The sequence below is a fragment of the Eulemur rufifrons genome, chromosome 7 (genome assembly GCF_041146395.1).
Source record: "Eulemur rufifrons isolate Redbay chromosome 7, OSU_ERuf_1, whole genome shotgun sequence".
NCBI lineage: Eukaryota > Metazoa > Chordata > Mammalia > Primates > Lemuridae > Eulemur > Eulemur rufifrons.
Genome location: NC_090989.1, coordinates 178,969,615 through 178,985,142, shown reverse-complemented (window position 1 = coordinate 178,985,142; position 15,528 = coordinate 178,969,615). Strand labels below are relative to the sequence as shown.

At 37.8% G+C, this 15,528-nt stretch overlaps 1 pseudogene; it reads left to right on the top strand.

Annotated features, from left to right (window-relative positions):
- The first annotated feature begins 6,225 nt into the window (after positions 1–6,225).
- On the top strand, positions 6,226–6,389 carry LOC138386999 (small ribosomal subunit protein uS14-like; annotated as a pseudogene).
- The last annotated feature ends 9,139 nt before the right edge of the window (positions 6,390–15,528 follow it).

Here is a 15,528-nt window from a genome sequence, read left to right as displayed (position 1 = left end):
CATAATTGATACTGCCTATACCATAAATAAACACCCAGCAATTAACACATCACTGCTGCTGCTGTTGTTCATGTATTGAAAGGCACTTGATATGCAAGAATCAGCTAGCATTTCTGACAGCCTCCACTTAACGACATTCAGGGTCGAGTTCTAGCCTCCAGCCCGTGGTTTCTAAGGACAGCACTGTCAACACCTTGGACCAGATCATCCCTGTGCCTTGGAGGATGTTTAGCAGCAGCCCTGGCTTCCACTCACTAGATGCTGACAGCAATACCTCCCACTGAGTAGTAACAATCAAATGTCACCAAACATTGCCACACGCCTCCTAGCGGCAAAATTTCCCCCCAGTGGAGAACATTAGTCTAAGGTGCCCTTTCCTCTGCCATCACAGAATTATATTATTTAGACCATTCTTTCCCTTACTGAACTACAATCTGCCTCCTTGTAATCACAACTCACCAACACATGGATACACAGGGCACACCTGTCTTTCACAAGTCAGACATTAGAGGACGATGCTTCAAATGGCACACATACCAGAACCTTGCATAAATTGAGGTAGCCTGTTGACAGCTTGTCTTCTCAAATAGTTATACACATACGCAGTAAATGTTCACCTTCATACTCAGATCTTTCTGGAGTGCTACAGCATGGTGACAATGATAAATTAAAAAATAAACTAAAGCAAACACTGGGAAAATATTATAAATATATATTAATCATAATCCTCAACTCCCTAAGATAATTTTAAAATTATTTTGTAGTTAAAAAATGGAAGAACTAATATTGTATTAAGTTTATAGAGTTGAAGATGAGGCAAATAATATTAAGCTCCAATTATACTGCATTTTCTTGGTACAGTGAACAGATAAACAAAGTTTTAAGCCCTGATTTATTGTAGGATGATATTAAAATGGTGCATGAATATCAATTAAGAAGCTAATTATTTTTTTTAAAAGAAACCTTTACATCCTATCTCCCAAGGATTTTTTTTTAAATCTGGTAAGGCAGTAATAATATTCCTTAATATTAAATACATTAGATGTGCCAGGCATTGTGCTTAGAAGTATATATATATATAGTCATACAACAACCTTATGAAGAGAGTACTATTCATTTTTGTACCAATCAGTATAGGCTAGAATTTACATGGTAACAAACAGCCACAAAATTTCAGCATCCACTGTGGATCAGAGGAGTTTCCAGAAGCATGTTCTCCTTGCTTTAGGACAAAAGATGATGAACTTTCCTCCACCTAGAACATTGTGGGGGGAAGAAATAGTTTGAATTTTACAAGTACTTTCAATGGGAAAAATCTAGTCACGTAGCCACACCTAATTTCAAGTAGCCCGGGGGATGGTGTAATCTACTACACACGCAAAGGGAAAGAGCTGCAAATATCTGAGAACAGCATAAATCATCACCACATCAACCCCATTTTACAGATGAGAAATCTGCCATTGGAAAATTAATTAACTTGCCCATGGTCACACGAGTAGTAAGTGCTGGAATTGGGATATGAACCCAGATGTATCCACTTTGCTAAGTAACAACTACCCCCTACACAAAACAAATTTTAATGGCATAAAATAACAGCCATTTATTTAGTTGATGATTCTGTGGGTTGGTCATTTGGGCCACACTCAGCTGAATGATTCTTTTGATCAAGCTTGGTTAATTTTAGCTGGGATCCCTCATGCATTGGTGGTCAGTTGCCATGTCAGCTGGGGACTAGCTGGTTTAAAATAGTTCAGTTAGGATGGCTCTTCTCTGCTCCACATGGTGTCTCAGCCTTTAGCAGGCTAGCCCAGGCTTGTTCTCCAGGCTGCAGTAGTAGGGTACAAAAAGAACAAGAGGAAGCATGCAAGACCACAGTGTCACAACTTTCCTTCTGACACGTTCTATTGCCCAAAGCCAATCCCATCGTCAGCTCATATTCATCGCATGGAGAAATAGACTCCACTTCTTCATAGGAAGGGCAAAAAAATTACCTTACAAAGAGCGTTGATAAAAGGAGAGCCAATCTGGTGTAAGTTCCCACATTCTTAAGCACTATGATATAATGCAATGATTATTTCCTGTAATTGAAGGATATAGTTCAAAGGCACTCCTCTGAATGTTTATTTGTAAAAACTTATGATCTATTCTGTGGCTTTTTTAACAGTGCAATTTCATTTAATTTTTTATAAGACCTTTAGAGCAAGATCAAAGACAGATAAAACAAGTAAGTTGTACACTGCCTCTAATTATTTCTCTTCAAAATAGTTGCAAAAATAGCACATCTAGTAATTATCCATATGGTGATGTTATTTCAACATTTCAAAACTCTCAATTGGAGCTCAAATATGATAAAAAGCAAGTCAATATCATGTCAACCAGTGATTTTACATGGGAACTGTTAACAAGGTATTGAATTGGTACTTTTGAACTTCCTGGTTGTTCAGCACAGGAAATGTTGCTGTCTAGAGTTACTCTTCTCCTTGAAAAATTAATTCTTTATATAGTCCTTCTTATTATTCTCTTATAGAATTTAGAACAATTTCTTCAAAGTCTCCAGTAGAGAAGAGTGGCAGCATAATTAAGAAGTTCTCTTTGGAGTTAGACAGAGTTGGGGTCTGTATCCTAGTACCACCATATAATTATTGAGTGGCTTCAGGTAAGTTATTTTACCTCCGTGACTCACTTCCCGCATCTGTAAAATGGGGATGATTATGGTAGGTACTTCCTATGTCTCTACACAGGCGAGATAGTACAAAGCACAAAACTTTGCACACAGTAATCACTTAATCAACATTTGGTTTGATTGTAGGAATTGTATTTCAGATAAGAATGGTACTAAAGACACATTAAGAAATTTAAGAGAGAAAAAGATTTGTTTAAATTTTAAAACTGTATTGCAGTCCCAAGGCCACTTTGAAAGTAAGTGATTTTTAACATTCATGGAAGTACTTTAGATTTGCCGTATTTCAGAAAATTTCTAAAACATGTAGATAATAAGAAGAAATCTCTTCCATTCATTGCCCCCATTTTGTCCATTGAGCTCAATGAGAGGATTTTTCTTCCATCATTCCCGTTACCCTGGGTAGACTAAATCTGCCCAAAGGACCAATTACCTATTAGTACTCAGTACCTGACCTTTCTCAGGACGTTAACATTTGAGAGATTTACTCTAAAGATGTAAGGCCACACTAGGGGACAAGGCAATTAAGAGAGGTCCATGGAAATCAGACAGAAATAGAGGGCCGCCACACCCAAACATCAGCAGCAATGACAAAACTTAGACACACATAGTCGAGACTCCAGACTTTAAATTTAGGTCATAGTTTCAGAAAGTAAATGGTTTGGACCTGTCACTGCAGATGAAGGCAAGTTACTCAACCAAATGTTACCTACACTGCTATTCGCATAAAAGGATCCCAAGTTGAGGCATTTTCTAAATTCAGAGAAGTGAAGCAGTGCTAAATCAATTTTGCGTATTTCTCTCTCTCTCTCTCTCTCCCTCCTTCTCTCTCTCCTTCCTTCCTTCTCTCTCTCTCTCTCGTTCTCTTTGCTCATTTTTCATTCCCTCCTCTCTCTCTCTTAAAAAATGCTATAAAGAATACATCATCTTTTCATTATTTGCCATATTCTTCAACAGAGAATTGTTCACTAACTTTTTAAGTCTGCACTAACAATAATAGCTAACAGCTATTAATGCTTACTGTGCCCAGTCACCTTTTCAAGCATTTTTAAAGTTAATAAACTTTATTTTTTTAGACCTATTAAGGGTCACAGAAAAATTGAGTGGAAAGTACAGAGGTTTGCCATGTACCCCCCGTCCCCACACATGCACACCCTCCCCCACTATCAATATCCTGAACCAGAGTCACAGGTGCAGGTGCATTTGTTACAACTGAGCCCACATTCACGCATTGTTATCATCCAAAGTTCATCGTTTACATTGGGGCTCACTCTTGGTGTTGTGTATTTGATGGGTTGGGCAAATGTATCATGATATTTATCCACCAGGGTAATGCCATGCAGAGTTTTTTCACAGTTCTAAAAACCCTCTGCTTTGCCTATTCATCCCTTCCTCTCCCCAGTCCCTGCAAATCACTAATCTTTTTGCTGTCTCTGTACTTTTGCCTTTTCCAGAATGTCATCTAGTTGGAATCACATAGCCTTTTCAGATTGACTTCTTTCAGTTAGTAATAGGCATTTACATTTCCTCTATATCTTTTTATGGATTGATAGCTAATTTCTCTTTAGTGCTAAATGATAGTTCATTGTTTGGATATATCGCAGTTTATGTATCCACTTTCTAAGCTTTTCATGCATATAAATATAGACAGAGGTAAATAGCTGCATATTATGAAATTTAATCATCCCTGTGTTCACATATCTTTATTGAACAAATGAGGCAATGGGAGTAAAGAGAAATTGGCATGGTCAAGATCACCTGGATTAAAACATAGTAGATATAAACGATGTGAACTCAGTTCTTTGTGTCCTCAAAGCCTGTCTTCTCTGCTGTAAATATATCAGAGAATGTTTCGCATATCTCTCTTAGAACTACATTAACTAACATCTTACCTATTTATGTACCACTTTCTTTTGTTTGTTTGTTTCAGGGAGTGAGTTTTGATAGAAATAAAAAGCACTATACCCAGGACTATTGTATTATTATGAAGAAAAGAAGGAAAGAAAGAAGAAGAGAGAGAGAGAAAGAGAGAAACAGGGAAGAGAAGGAAAGGAAGGAAGGGAGGGAGGGAGGGAGGGACAGTAGCAACAAATCAATTGTTATGATGTATCTTCTGAGTACATCCAGGTAACAAAGCTTTTTAAATTATCCAAAACCATGTACTAACCCTATTTTACACTATGTGCTATGGAGAAATATGTATTTCATAAATTTTCTCCAGGCTAGAACTTACCCCATCCTTTTCATTCTCGTTGAAGATAAAACGTAATGTGAAGTATTTCACAAGTCTACAGATGTCCAAGTTCTCACCTACGGGGCTTAAGAATCTATAGACCAAACTGGAGAGTGAAGAAAACAGAAAAGCAGTCAGGAAGGCTTGTTTAAAATCTAACATTAGACTCTGACATGGAACAAAGTTTCACTTTCTTTCCATGCTTGTCCTTTCAAAGCAACTGACAATGAGCCTTTTTATGTCCACTTGAAAAATATATTGTCCGCACTTCATGCTTCAGTTTTACCTGAACAATCATGTTTGCCTTTCCAGCAGAATAACCCTACAGGAGTTTCAAATTCCACGTGTAAATGCTGATTTTTAATATAGAATGTTATAACACCAGCTTATACTATGGGTTAAAACCACAGAGATTTCCTTTAAAATTTCTTATTCTCACAATAACTATCATGTTTACAATAGAATCCAATTCACTTCTCAAGAGATTAAGAAGAAAAGAAATATTAAACAGGAAGTAAATATCCAATTAGATTTTCCTTTGGAACTTGAGGAACAAAGAAATGTAGAAATGACAGAAAATGCTCAGCCATGATTTAATTCAGTGTACATGTTCTACTTTAATTTTGAAAAACAAAGTCCTTCGTTGGGACAAGCAACTTTTATGTTTTATTAGAAAATTATTTATATGGAGTGTGAGGAACCTAAAAACTAAGTGAAGCAAAAGGAAAAGGTGGATGTTAAGTTGCTACTGATGCTTCTGTGGCTGTGGTTGAAGAGAAAAAGAGAACATGGATGAGGTCATAAAAATTTCCTTGGCATGGCCTCAGTAACACAGCGAGACTCCGTCTCTACAAAAAATTGTCCAGGCGTGGTGGTGCACGCCTGTAGTCCCAGTTACTGGGGTGGCTGAAGCAGGAGGATCACCTGAAGCCACGAGTTTAAGTCCAGCCTGGGCAACATAGTGAGGCCCTCTTCTCCAGAAAAAAAAAAAAAAAAAATAGCTGGGACTGGTGGTATGCACTTGTAGTCTCAGCTGCTGCAGAGGCTGAGGCAGGAGGATTGTTTGAACCCAGGAATTCAAGACTGCAGCGAGCTGTGACTATGCCATTGCACTCCAGCCTGGGGAACAGAGGGAGACCCTGTTAAAAAAAAAAAAAAAAAAAAAAATCCTTGGCAGTAGGGAAAAGATGGGAGGAAAAAAAAGCATCACATTTCTTTGCAATTTGTTAGACAGTATTGTTTAATCAGAGACTTGATTTCAGGACATAAGGGGGAAACTAGCTTTTTGCCTCGTTGCACTCCTGAAAGCAAGATGGGTCAGCAGCACTACTGAAGCCGTCCGCGAAAATTCAGCCAGGTTCTCAATGTCTCGCCTGCTCAAACAGGCATGGTCTGATCCGGAAATACGGCCTCAGTATGTGCCGCCAGTGTTTCCGGCAGCACGCGAAGGACGCTGGTTTCATTAAACTGAACTAAGAGATCTGCCTTGAATGGATTATCAAGGCGCCCACTCACTGAAAGAAACCATGCTAGCTCTTTGTATATAAAATAAAATTTAAAAAATAATAAGAAATAAAGAAAGGGAAACTAAAAACAGGCATTCTATTACCTCCAGAAATAGAGACCCCCTAGTGTGGGTCCTTCTGTATTTCATGAGCTGATTCTGCATCAATAACATACAAATTATGGGCTCCCTCTTCCCCCAAATTATACAGCAGTTTCCCAGGGATCCTTAGCAAGGTGTCAAGGTCTATAAAATCCGTCCAACCTCATCTCACACGTTTCGCCTTACTCAGTGCACCAGGCCAGACAAGGGAATGAGGGGTGTCTTACATTTTCTTCCTCTCTTATCCATATATAGTTTTCTAAGAAAAGTCTGAAAGTGCTGATTCAAGTAACGATTTAAAAAAATAAAAAAACTTGTCACATGTGGCAATATATCCTGAGGAGGGGAAAAATAGGAATTAATATATATTAAGTACATTTCTAGTATATAGTTTCCAGGAAGGCCAAAACTATTTTCAGATTTTTATTTCTTCTGAATTTTGAATTCCTAGTTCTGTCCTCAGATTTCACTAATATCAGAGAATGATGGATCTCAATGAGGATTTTTTTGTTTGTTTTTTGTTTGGATAGGACCTCACCCTGTTTAAAACTGTGTTTCGAATCCATACTATTAATATTTCTCCTATGACTACTGTAGGCCAAGATACCATCACATCTCACTTGAATTATTGTAACTGACTCCTAATAAATTCTACAGCCATTCAATCTACCACTCTAATCCAATCCCAACAGGTTCCTCAAGTCTTTAAGAATGTAAATCAGAGTGTAATTGGAATGTAAATGGAGGATCAATGGTTTTCTTCTGCCCTTAGGATAAATCCAAAACTTTGACAAGGTGTTGAAGGTTCTATAGAAAGTTCTGCTCACCCTCATCCTGTGCAACCTTTTACCTGAGCATCATACTACAGCTATAATGCCCAGGGCCCAACAAGAGAAATGGGGGAGCTGAGGGCCAGAGAATGTTGAGGGCAGGGCTACTGCAAACCTATACAATGTTTTAGTGCAAATTAGAAAGTAATGCTCGCTTCTGGGCTGAAAAAATTAGAAGAAGATACAACTTCCAGAAAGATAAATTAGGGAAAGTTCCCTCCAACACCCCCTAGGTGCATTCAACCCCTCACTAGAGTGTAAAACACCTTCAGCGCCCTGACGTGGAGGCCCTTGGGTGGGGCAGTACCTACTCGGCCCTTTGCCTGTTCGTTCCCCAGAGTTAAAGTCTTCCAAAATTGCCAAAATCCTTCTGCCTCACCCCTAATTTTCACTACGTATGCAGTAATGACTTTCTCAGTCATAAGTAAAGTGTTTCTCCAGGTTTACTTAGCACTTATAATAATATAAAGTCATTAAGTATTTCAATTTTTTGTCATTGTTGCTGCTTTTAATAACTTAGGCCTTATTAGACTGCAGGCTCCGTGATGGCCTCCCTCTTAGCAGTGACTGGCATGTAACAGAGCTACAATAAATATTTAATAACTAAAGCCATTCGTTTAGGTGCAGTGGCTTTCAGCCTTGGCTGTGCATTAGAATTACAAAGTGTGATTTTTTTAAAAAGATCTGATGCCCAGGCCCCTTCCAGAGAATTCCATCTAAATGGTCAGAAGTAAAGCCCATACATAATAGTTATTAAAATTTCCACAGGTGATTGTAATTTATAGCTGGGGCTAAGGCCTACTGCTCTATTTTAATATTTCTCAAACTTTAAAGTGCCTAAGAATCACCTGTAGATCCTGTCGAGCTAGGATTCGAATTTAGTACATCTAGGGCACAGCCTAAGCTACTGTGCTACCAGCATGAGTACTACCGATGCTACCAGTACACGGCCCGCACTTTGGGAAGCAAGGGTAACAAACTGTTAGAACCTGCCTCTTCTCAATTCCAGTCCATCAAGTCACACAAAAAGCAAATATGCATGGCCCCCTGGTCCGTAATAATACTGAAATAATTGGATTAGTTAGAAAAAAAAGGGACTGGATGAAATTAATGTCAACAGCTGTGCCTTGGATTGCCAAATAACATTACTGAAAATTTCACATATATATAGATGTCCTAGAACCTTGTCATTATAAAGTCAATGATCATGATCAGAACATATTATGGGATTCAGGGAAGCTATGGTTGTCAGTAATGTGATTAAAGCCTTAGATCCTGTTAGAATCAATTATACTCTTCCCATAAACTGAGTGATGATGATATGTGGTCTGGCAGATTGTATGTGACATTCTGCTTCTCGAGATACTTCCTCTAGTCACTGGTTTTGAAATCACTTCTCCAGACCCTCCTCCAGCCTTTATCACTGGGGTAGGGGAGGAGGGGGGAAATAGAAAAGCATGCTTTGGGGCTGAGCACAAAATTAATCTCAACCCCCCGAAACCTCCCCAAAAAAAGTTTGGAAAAGGTTAATTTAACCTCCATTGGGGTTTAAATCTTTTCAGCTTCTGTGATTAACTAGAAATCATTATATGATATGAATTCATGAAAGAATAGGCAAGTTCTTCTCAACCCATAATGGATTCTGAAGGGGTGCAAATGGAACACCAAACCGACTCCATAAAAATTAACCCGATAACAAATTTGTCTTTTGTAATGAGTCTTCAAGCCTATGCAAAAGTTGGAACATTTTTTTTAAGTCTATTTCCAAAATTAAAATGTGAATGGAATGCAACAAGCTATTTTATTAGATAGAATAGGTGACCTAATGTAACAACTAATCCAAAATCTTTTTTCTTGGAACTTGTGAAAATTTTTGTTAAAAACACTAAAATCTAGTCACACAAATGCATAAAGTCTTCATTTACTTCATTTTCTTGAAGATTAGCTTCTGTACCATATCTAATGTTTTCACAACTTGCAAAGAGGATTATCTGTAAAGCTAAATAAATATTTAAAAGAAAGAAAAGGGGAAAAATAGATAAATTTGAGAAAAACATGATGCAATCCTGTTATTGTTCACTTCAAAATGAATACAAATTGCATTGCATAATTTTAGGTCTCATTTTATTAGAGAAGGTACAGACAATAAAGATTTTCTTGATAGAATAGAGCTATATTTTAATTAGTTAATCAATTCATTGACTTGCCAAGTATTTGAGTTTCCTAGTATAGGAAGTTTTATTTACAAATTTGTTGACCCAATTGATAGCATTCATAATACATAACTTCACATCAATCAAAATTTCATTTCCGTGTGAAAAAAATGTTTACACAGTTATAAAATGTTTTACATGTTTACTTGTTTCTAAAAAAAATTCAGTCTTTTCACTAAGTATTCCATTTTTATTGTCTTTTGATGATTTAGAAAAATTCCAACATATTACTTTTAGAAAACTCTCTGAGGATATGTTTTTAAAGAGCAGGAGGAGGGGTCAACAATATTTTCCAGGACTTCATTTAAATTGAAATATTTGTAACAGATATTATAGTAAAAGGTAAATTTTATTGAATATATGAAATGTTTACTAAATAAAGAAATGAGTCTAAACATCAAATTCAAGTGAACAAGGAAAAAAACACGGCAGAATATTTGTCAGTCACTTTTCTAAAAAAAACTTTATTGCTCTAAAGACTTTTTGCTTCCCACACTCTCAAAATATTTAAAGATATGTAATCTATCTACAAATACTGGAGCTATTCTAATATTTTTAGACTCTATAAAGCACATCTGTTGAAACTTTTTTTAAAAAGGCAATTAAGAAATAGTTGAATAAGAGAATTTTAATTTTGTTGCGATTGTTCATGGCTCCAAATTTTTGATTTCATCTCTTTTATTTCCTTGTCTTTTCTCCTCCTTCCTAAATTGTTCAATTTCATCATTTCTGCTAAGACATCATTCTCATTGTTTGTTGACATTCTAACATTTCATATTTCAAGGATGTCATTCTTTCCCTGGAGCATCTATCCACCCACTGCTTGGCAGTGTGGGGTCGGCTCTCCTCATTGTCTTGGTGCTGGTCACTATCACCCTCAGCATCTGCCCAGAAGATTTCTTTAGTCCAAATAGGAGGGAGCATCCAGATAATGTAAAGTCTAGATAAATTCTTTAGTTGAACAATACCAGGTGGGTTCTCTTAACTACAAGAACAGTGGTTTCCCAACCTTTTTGGCACCAGGAACTAGTTTCATGGAAGACAATTTTTGCATGGACTGGGGGTGAGGGGGATGATTTCAGGATGATTCAAGTGCATTACATATATTGTGCACTTTATTTCTATTATTATTACATTGCAATATATAATGAAATAATTATACAACTCACTATAATGCAGAATCAGTGGGAGCCCTGAGCTTGTTTTTCTGCAACTACATGGTGCTGTCTGGGGGTGATGGGAGACAGTAACTCCCTGAAGTGTATTTCTTAATGTCCAGTGTATTCTGTAATCTCATTTGGGGTCACTGCAGAAAATCCTGTTTCACAAAGATAGTATGTTGGAAATGGAAGCAGGCTTTTCAATGTTTCTGTGGCAATCTCAGTGTATTCTGTCTTGACTTTAGTTCAGAATGTATGAAGATTTGAAATTGTCTTGAACATACTTTTTTTTTTTGTAAGTATATGATTAACTTTATAAGTTACTGCTAAACAAATTTCCAAAGTGGTTGTACCATATTATATTCACACTTGCAAGGTACAAAAGTTCCAGTGCTTTGTGCTATTGTCATACATTTTACTTTTCTATATGCTACAAATCCCATAAAACATTATTAGTCTTGCTCTAGTCCTAGGGGATGGACACGTTTGAAGCTCTGATTCAAGGCGGTGGGGGGGGGGGCAAGGGCAATATACTTAATCTAAACTTTTGTACCCCCACATTATGCTGAAATAAGAATCGAACATACTTTTAAGGCCACCACCACTTGTAATCTCAAGCAGTTGATCCTCTTCCAGCACAGACAAAGTGGATTCACCTGCCTTATTCACAAATGGGTCACGGATCCATTCCTTCCCAGTTCAGGAGTTTTTTGTGGTTGGGAAGTAATGCTCAAACTCTCTTGAAAGCTGATATAGGTAGGTGACCATGCGCCAGCTGGGAGAAAGAAAGCCCGGGCTCGGCCTCTTTCAAAATCTCTGCTAATGTTTGAAATATGTCAAAATCCCAATGTGCCCTCATCACCCCCCTAATTCCAGCTTAGCTTTGAATGCAGCCACTTTATCTGCTGACTTGAACACAGTTGTCGTTCTTCCCTGAAGTGACAGACTGAGTTTGTTGAGCAGGTTGACTATGTCACACAAGTAAGCAAGTTTTGCAACCCACTCTGTGTCACTGAAATGTGCTGCCAGTGGTGACTGTTTTTCTAAAAGAAATCTCTGGAGCGGCTCTTGTAACTCAAAATCTCTGCCCAGTGATCTACCTTTGGAAAGCCACCTCACTTCTGTGTACAAGAGAAGATGTGTGCTCTGCGTCCATCTCCTCACAGAGCTGTGCGGACAGATGTGAGTTGAGGGCATGGACTTTAAAGTGGTTGATAATTTTAATCACATCCTGCAAAACGTTATTTAGTTCAGGTGATATTTTTCAGATAGCCAGCATTTCTCTATGGATGACACAGTGTGTAGACTCACACTCAGAAGTCACCTCCTTGACCTGAGTAGTGAAACCAGAAAGCCACCAGTCATGGCAGCCACTCTGTCTGTGCATATACTGACACAAAGTGACCAGTTCAGTTTTCCTGATATGTAGTCATTCAAACACTTGAATGGTTCTGCATCTGTAGTGTTGGTTGGCTACAAAAGTACATATAACATATCCCCATGCACATCCTCCTGAACAATATATCACACAAAAACAAGCATTGTTGCTGCCTTGTCAGCATCAGTAGACTCATCAACCTGGTGATGAGTCATGGTGACTCATTAATCCTCTCTAACAATTGTGCCTCAATATCCTCTGCTATTTCATCAGTTCATCTAGTTATGGTGCTAGCTGAGAGAGGAACACATGTCAGCCTTCAAACTGCAACCTCTCCTAAAAGTTCACAACAAATGTCCTTAGTGGCAGGCAGGACCAATAGTAAAGGGGTTCTTAGCTTTAGCAATGTGCTTAGCCACTGAGAATGATGCTCTCAGTGCAGACACATTTGATGAAGCGGTGGCCTTTAATAATTGCTTCTGTTCTTTGTGTTCATGTTGTTTTGTTCTGAAAAACTCCAAAGTCCTGCCTTTTAATGCAGGGTGCTTGGTCTCCATGTGGTGAAGCAGTTTTGAAGTTTTCATGGCTTCACTGGCTAGCTGGTTGCCACATATTATACAAAGCGAGCTTGGAGAATGTGCATCACTTGTTGAAATGAACCGTAATGTAAGTAGGACTCTTGGTAATTTCTTTTAAATGCAGCTTTCATTTTTTTGGCAGTCTTAGAGTCTTCTGCTGTCTCATCTTCGGGTCTTTCCCCCTTTTTAAAGAAGCTCTCCAGTGACATTTGTTTTCCATTCACTTTTGCTAGGGTTAGCTTGTGGGCTTACCAAAACTGTGACTGAGACAAGTGTGCAGTGCAGGAAAGAGGCACGAACTGAAGCAGTAAATAAGATAATGGGTGGACCATGCACAGGCTAAAATAAGTGTTGGATTCTGACTTAAAGTTTGCCACCAGATGTAGCTGTACAATCGAAGTATTGAAGTCAGATGCTCACTTGCCACTCTAAAGTCTGCCACCAGATGCAGTGTAATTGTCACTTGGTACTCACTGATAAGGTTTTGACATGAGTCTGCAATTGATTTATTATGGTCTCTGTGCAGGCAAACCTCTCTGCTAATGATAATCTGCATTTGCAGCCGCTCTCCAGCGCTAGCATCACCACTGCAGCTCCACCCCAGACCAGCAGGCATCAGATTCTCATAAGGAGCACACAACCTAGATCCCTCGCATGCAGTTTACAGCAGGGTTTGTGATTCTATGAGAATCTAATGCCACTGCTGATCTGACAGGAGGCAGAACTCAAGATCGGTTGGTGGGGAGTGGCTGTAAATACAGATGAAGCTTCACTCACTCTCCCGCTGCTCTCCTCCTGCTGTGTGGCCTGGTTCCTAACTGTAGTACTGGTCCATGGCCCCGGGGCTTGGGGACCACAGTGCTATAATATTTCAAGTGGATCATTTTGGAAGGGCAGTTTAAAGATCAAAATATCATCAATTACTAGAGAATGGCATAATAGAAAGAGAGATTTCAGCAGCCTGAGCTGGGCTAGTGACTCCATTCATCTGGGCTAATCCCATTGGCAATACCATGTCTAATGGTTGACAACATGGGCTCTGCTCTCTAAACACTCAGAATACAAATAATTCAAATGCTGGATCCACCACTAACACCTGGAGGAAATTATTTAATGTCTGTGACCTCAGTTTCCTAACATGTGAAATGGACACAATAATACTTACCCCACAGTATTGTTATAAAGACAAAAAAAGAGATAATGAATGACAACTATTTTTTATTTTTATAGAAGACCAATGAAAGTTGTGCTTAATATCAAAGAGATTTACAACATAAATAGAATAAATAGAAACAGTGTTTTTGCAATATGGAGTTTATAAATACTAGTATTTGCATAGAAATATATGCCTTTAAAGTCTCATGGAACAAAGGAAAAAGTTAAATTTCTAAATTCCATGGATATGTGGTAAAAATTACATGCACTGATCAATAAAGTGTGAAGGGGCTGATAGAAACAGACTGTATTTTTCTGGGACAGTAATTTTGTTCTATGAATTATTTATAAGGTGAGTGAAGTCGAAACAAAAGAAATATGAAAGCATAAGGCTTACCTTATCAGTCATAATCTTTCAAACATCAGCAATGAAGTTATAATCATTTACCACACGCTGGGACATCCACGAAAAATGTAACATTGTGTCATGTAAAAAATGTATCATAATATGTAAAAGAAATTAATCCCTGTTGAGTTGCTAAGTATCTGCTGTGTTTTCCCTAATTGCTGAGCTTTTCTTCTCATAGCAAGGTAAAAGGAAAAAAATTAGATAAAAAGAGATTTGTAGGGAGGGAGTAAGAGCATCTCCTACATGTGACCATTTTAGCGTCTGGTACATCATGACCAGTAAATGCCATTACAGAACCATGGCCATCTATGCCTTATTTTACACACAAGGAACTGAAGCTTCATGGCGTGAGAGAGTAGCAGGAGGTAACAGAGGTGGTTAGTGGCAACGACAAAATGCAAACCATTGCTTAAGATTATCACTCCTTTATTCTTCCCACTTCACTCCCTGCCTAATTTATAAAGCATCATGGCAAGAAGTAACAACAAGAAAAAACAAAATCAGACTTCACTTGATGCTTAATTTCATTATTAGATTAAGCAAGTTTTATTGGTGCTATAAATACATAATGACTATAAAACAGTAAGATAGTGTCGTGAGTATAGGAATAGCCATAGATAACAATAGCTAATATTTATTGGGCCCTTTCTATGTCACAGGCCATCTTCTAAAGGCTTTATGTGTATTAACTCATTTACCTCCTGATGCAGGCATTATTATTAATTATTACTCTTAGTTTACAGAGGAAGACACTGAATCACAGCCAAAGACATAATCACATCATCTAATAACATCTTTTCCCCTTTTTGATGGATGCTTATAGAAGATCTAAAATGACTGTAGCAAAGAATAAACATATTATGGTTTATTCTGCTCTTGAGATGATATATATGTGCGCAGGGTAAACATATAGAATGACTACCTGTATAGGAATGTAGCATATGTTCATAAGAAAAATGTAGAACTGATTCAGTCCTAGAACAAACAGTATGAATCAGACAGTACACTAAAATCTCTTTCTCAGTTGTTAAGGTTTTACAACCTGAAAATAGCTCATAATTCATTCTTTTCTCTCCCTAATTCCTCACATTGGAACCAAGGACTATTAACTTAATGTTGCCTGCTATTTTGGATATATTGATCTAGTCTGGGTACCAGTAAAGCACTGAAGCCCAAAATGGCAGAATTTTATGTTGAAGTAACAGATTCAAGTCCACTTCCTCTTAACGTCCTTTCGTTGAAGGTTTTTTCCTTCCAATTTAAGGTAATTTGAGAGATTTCCCCTT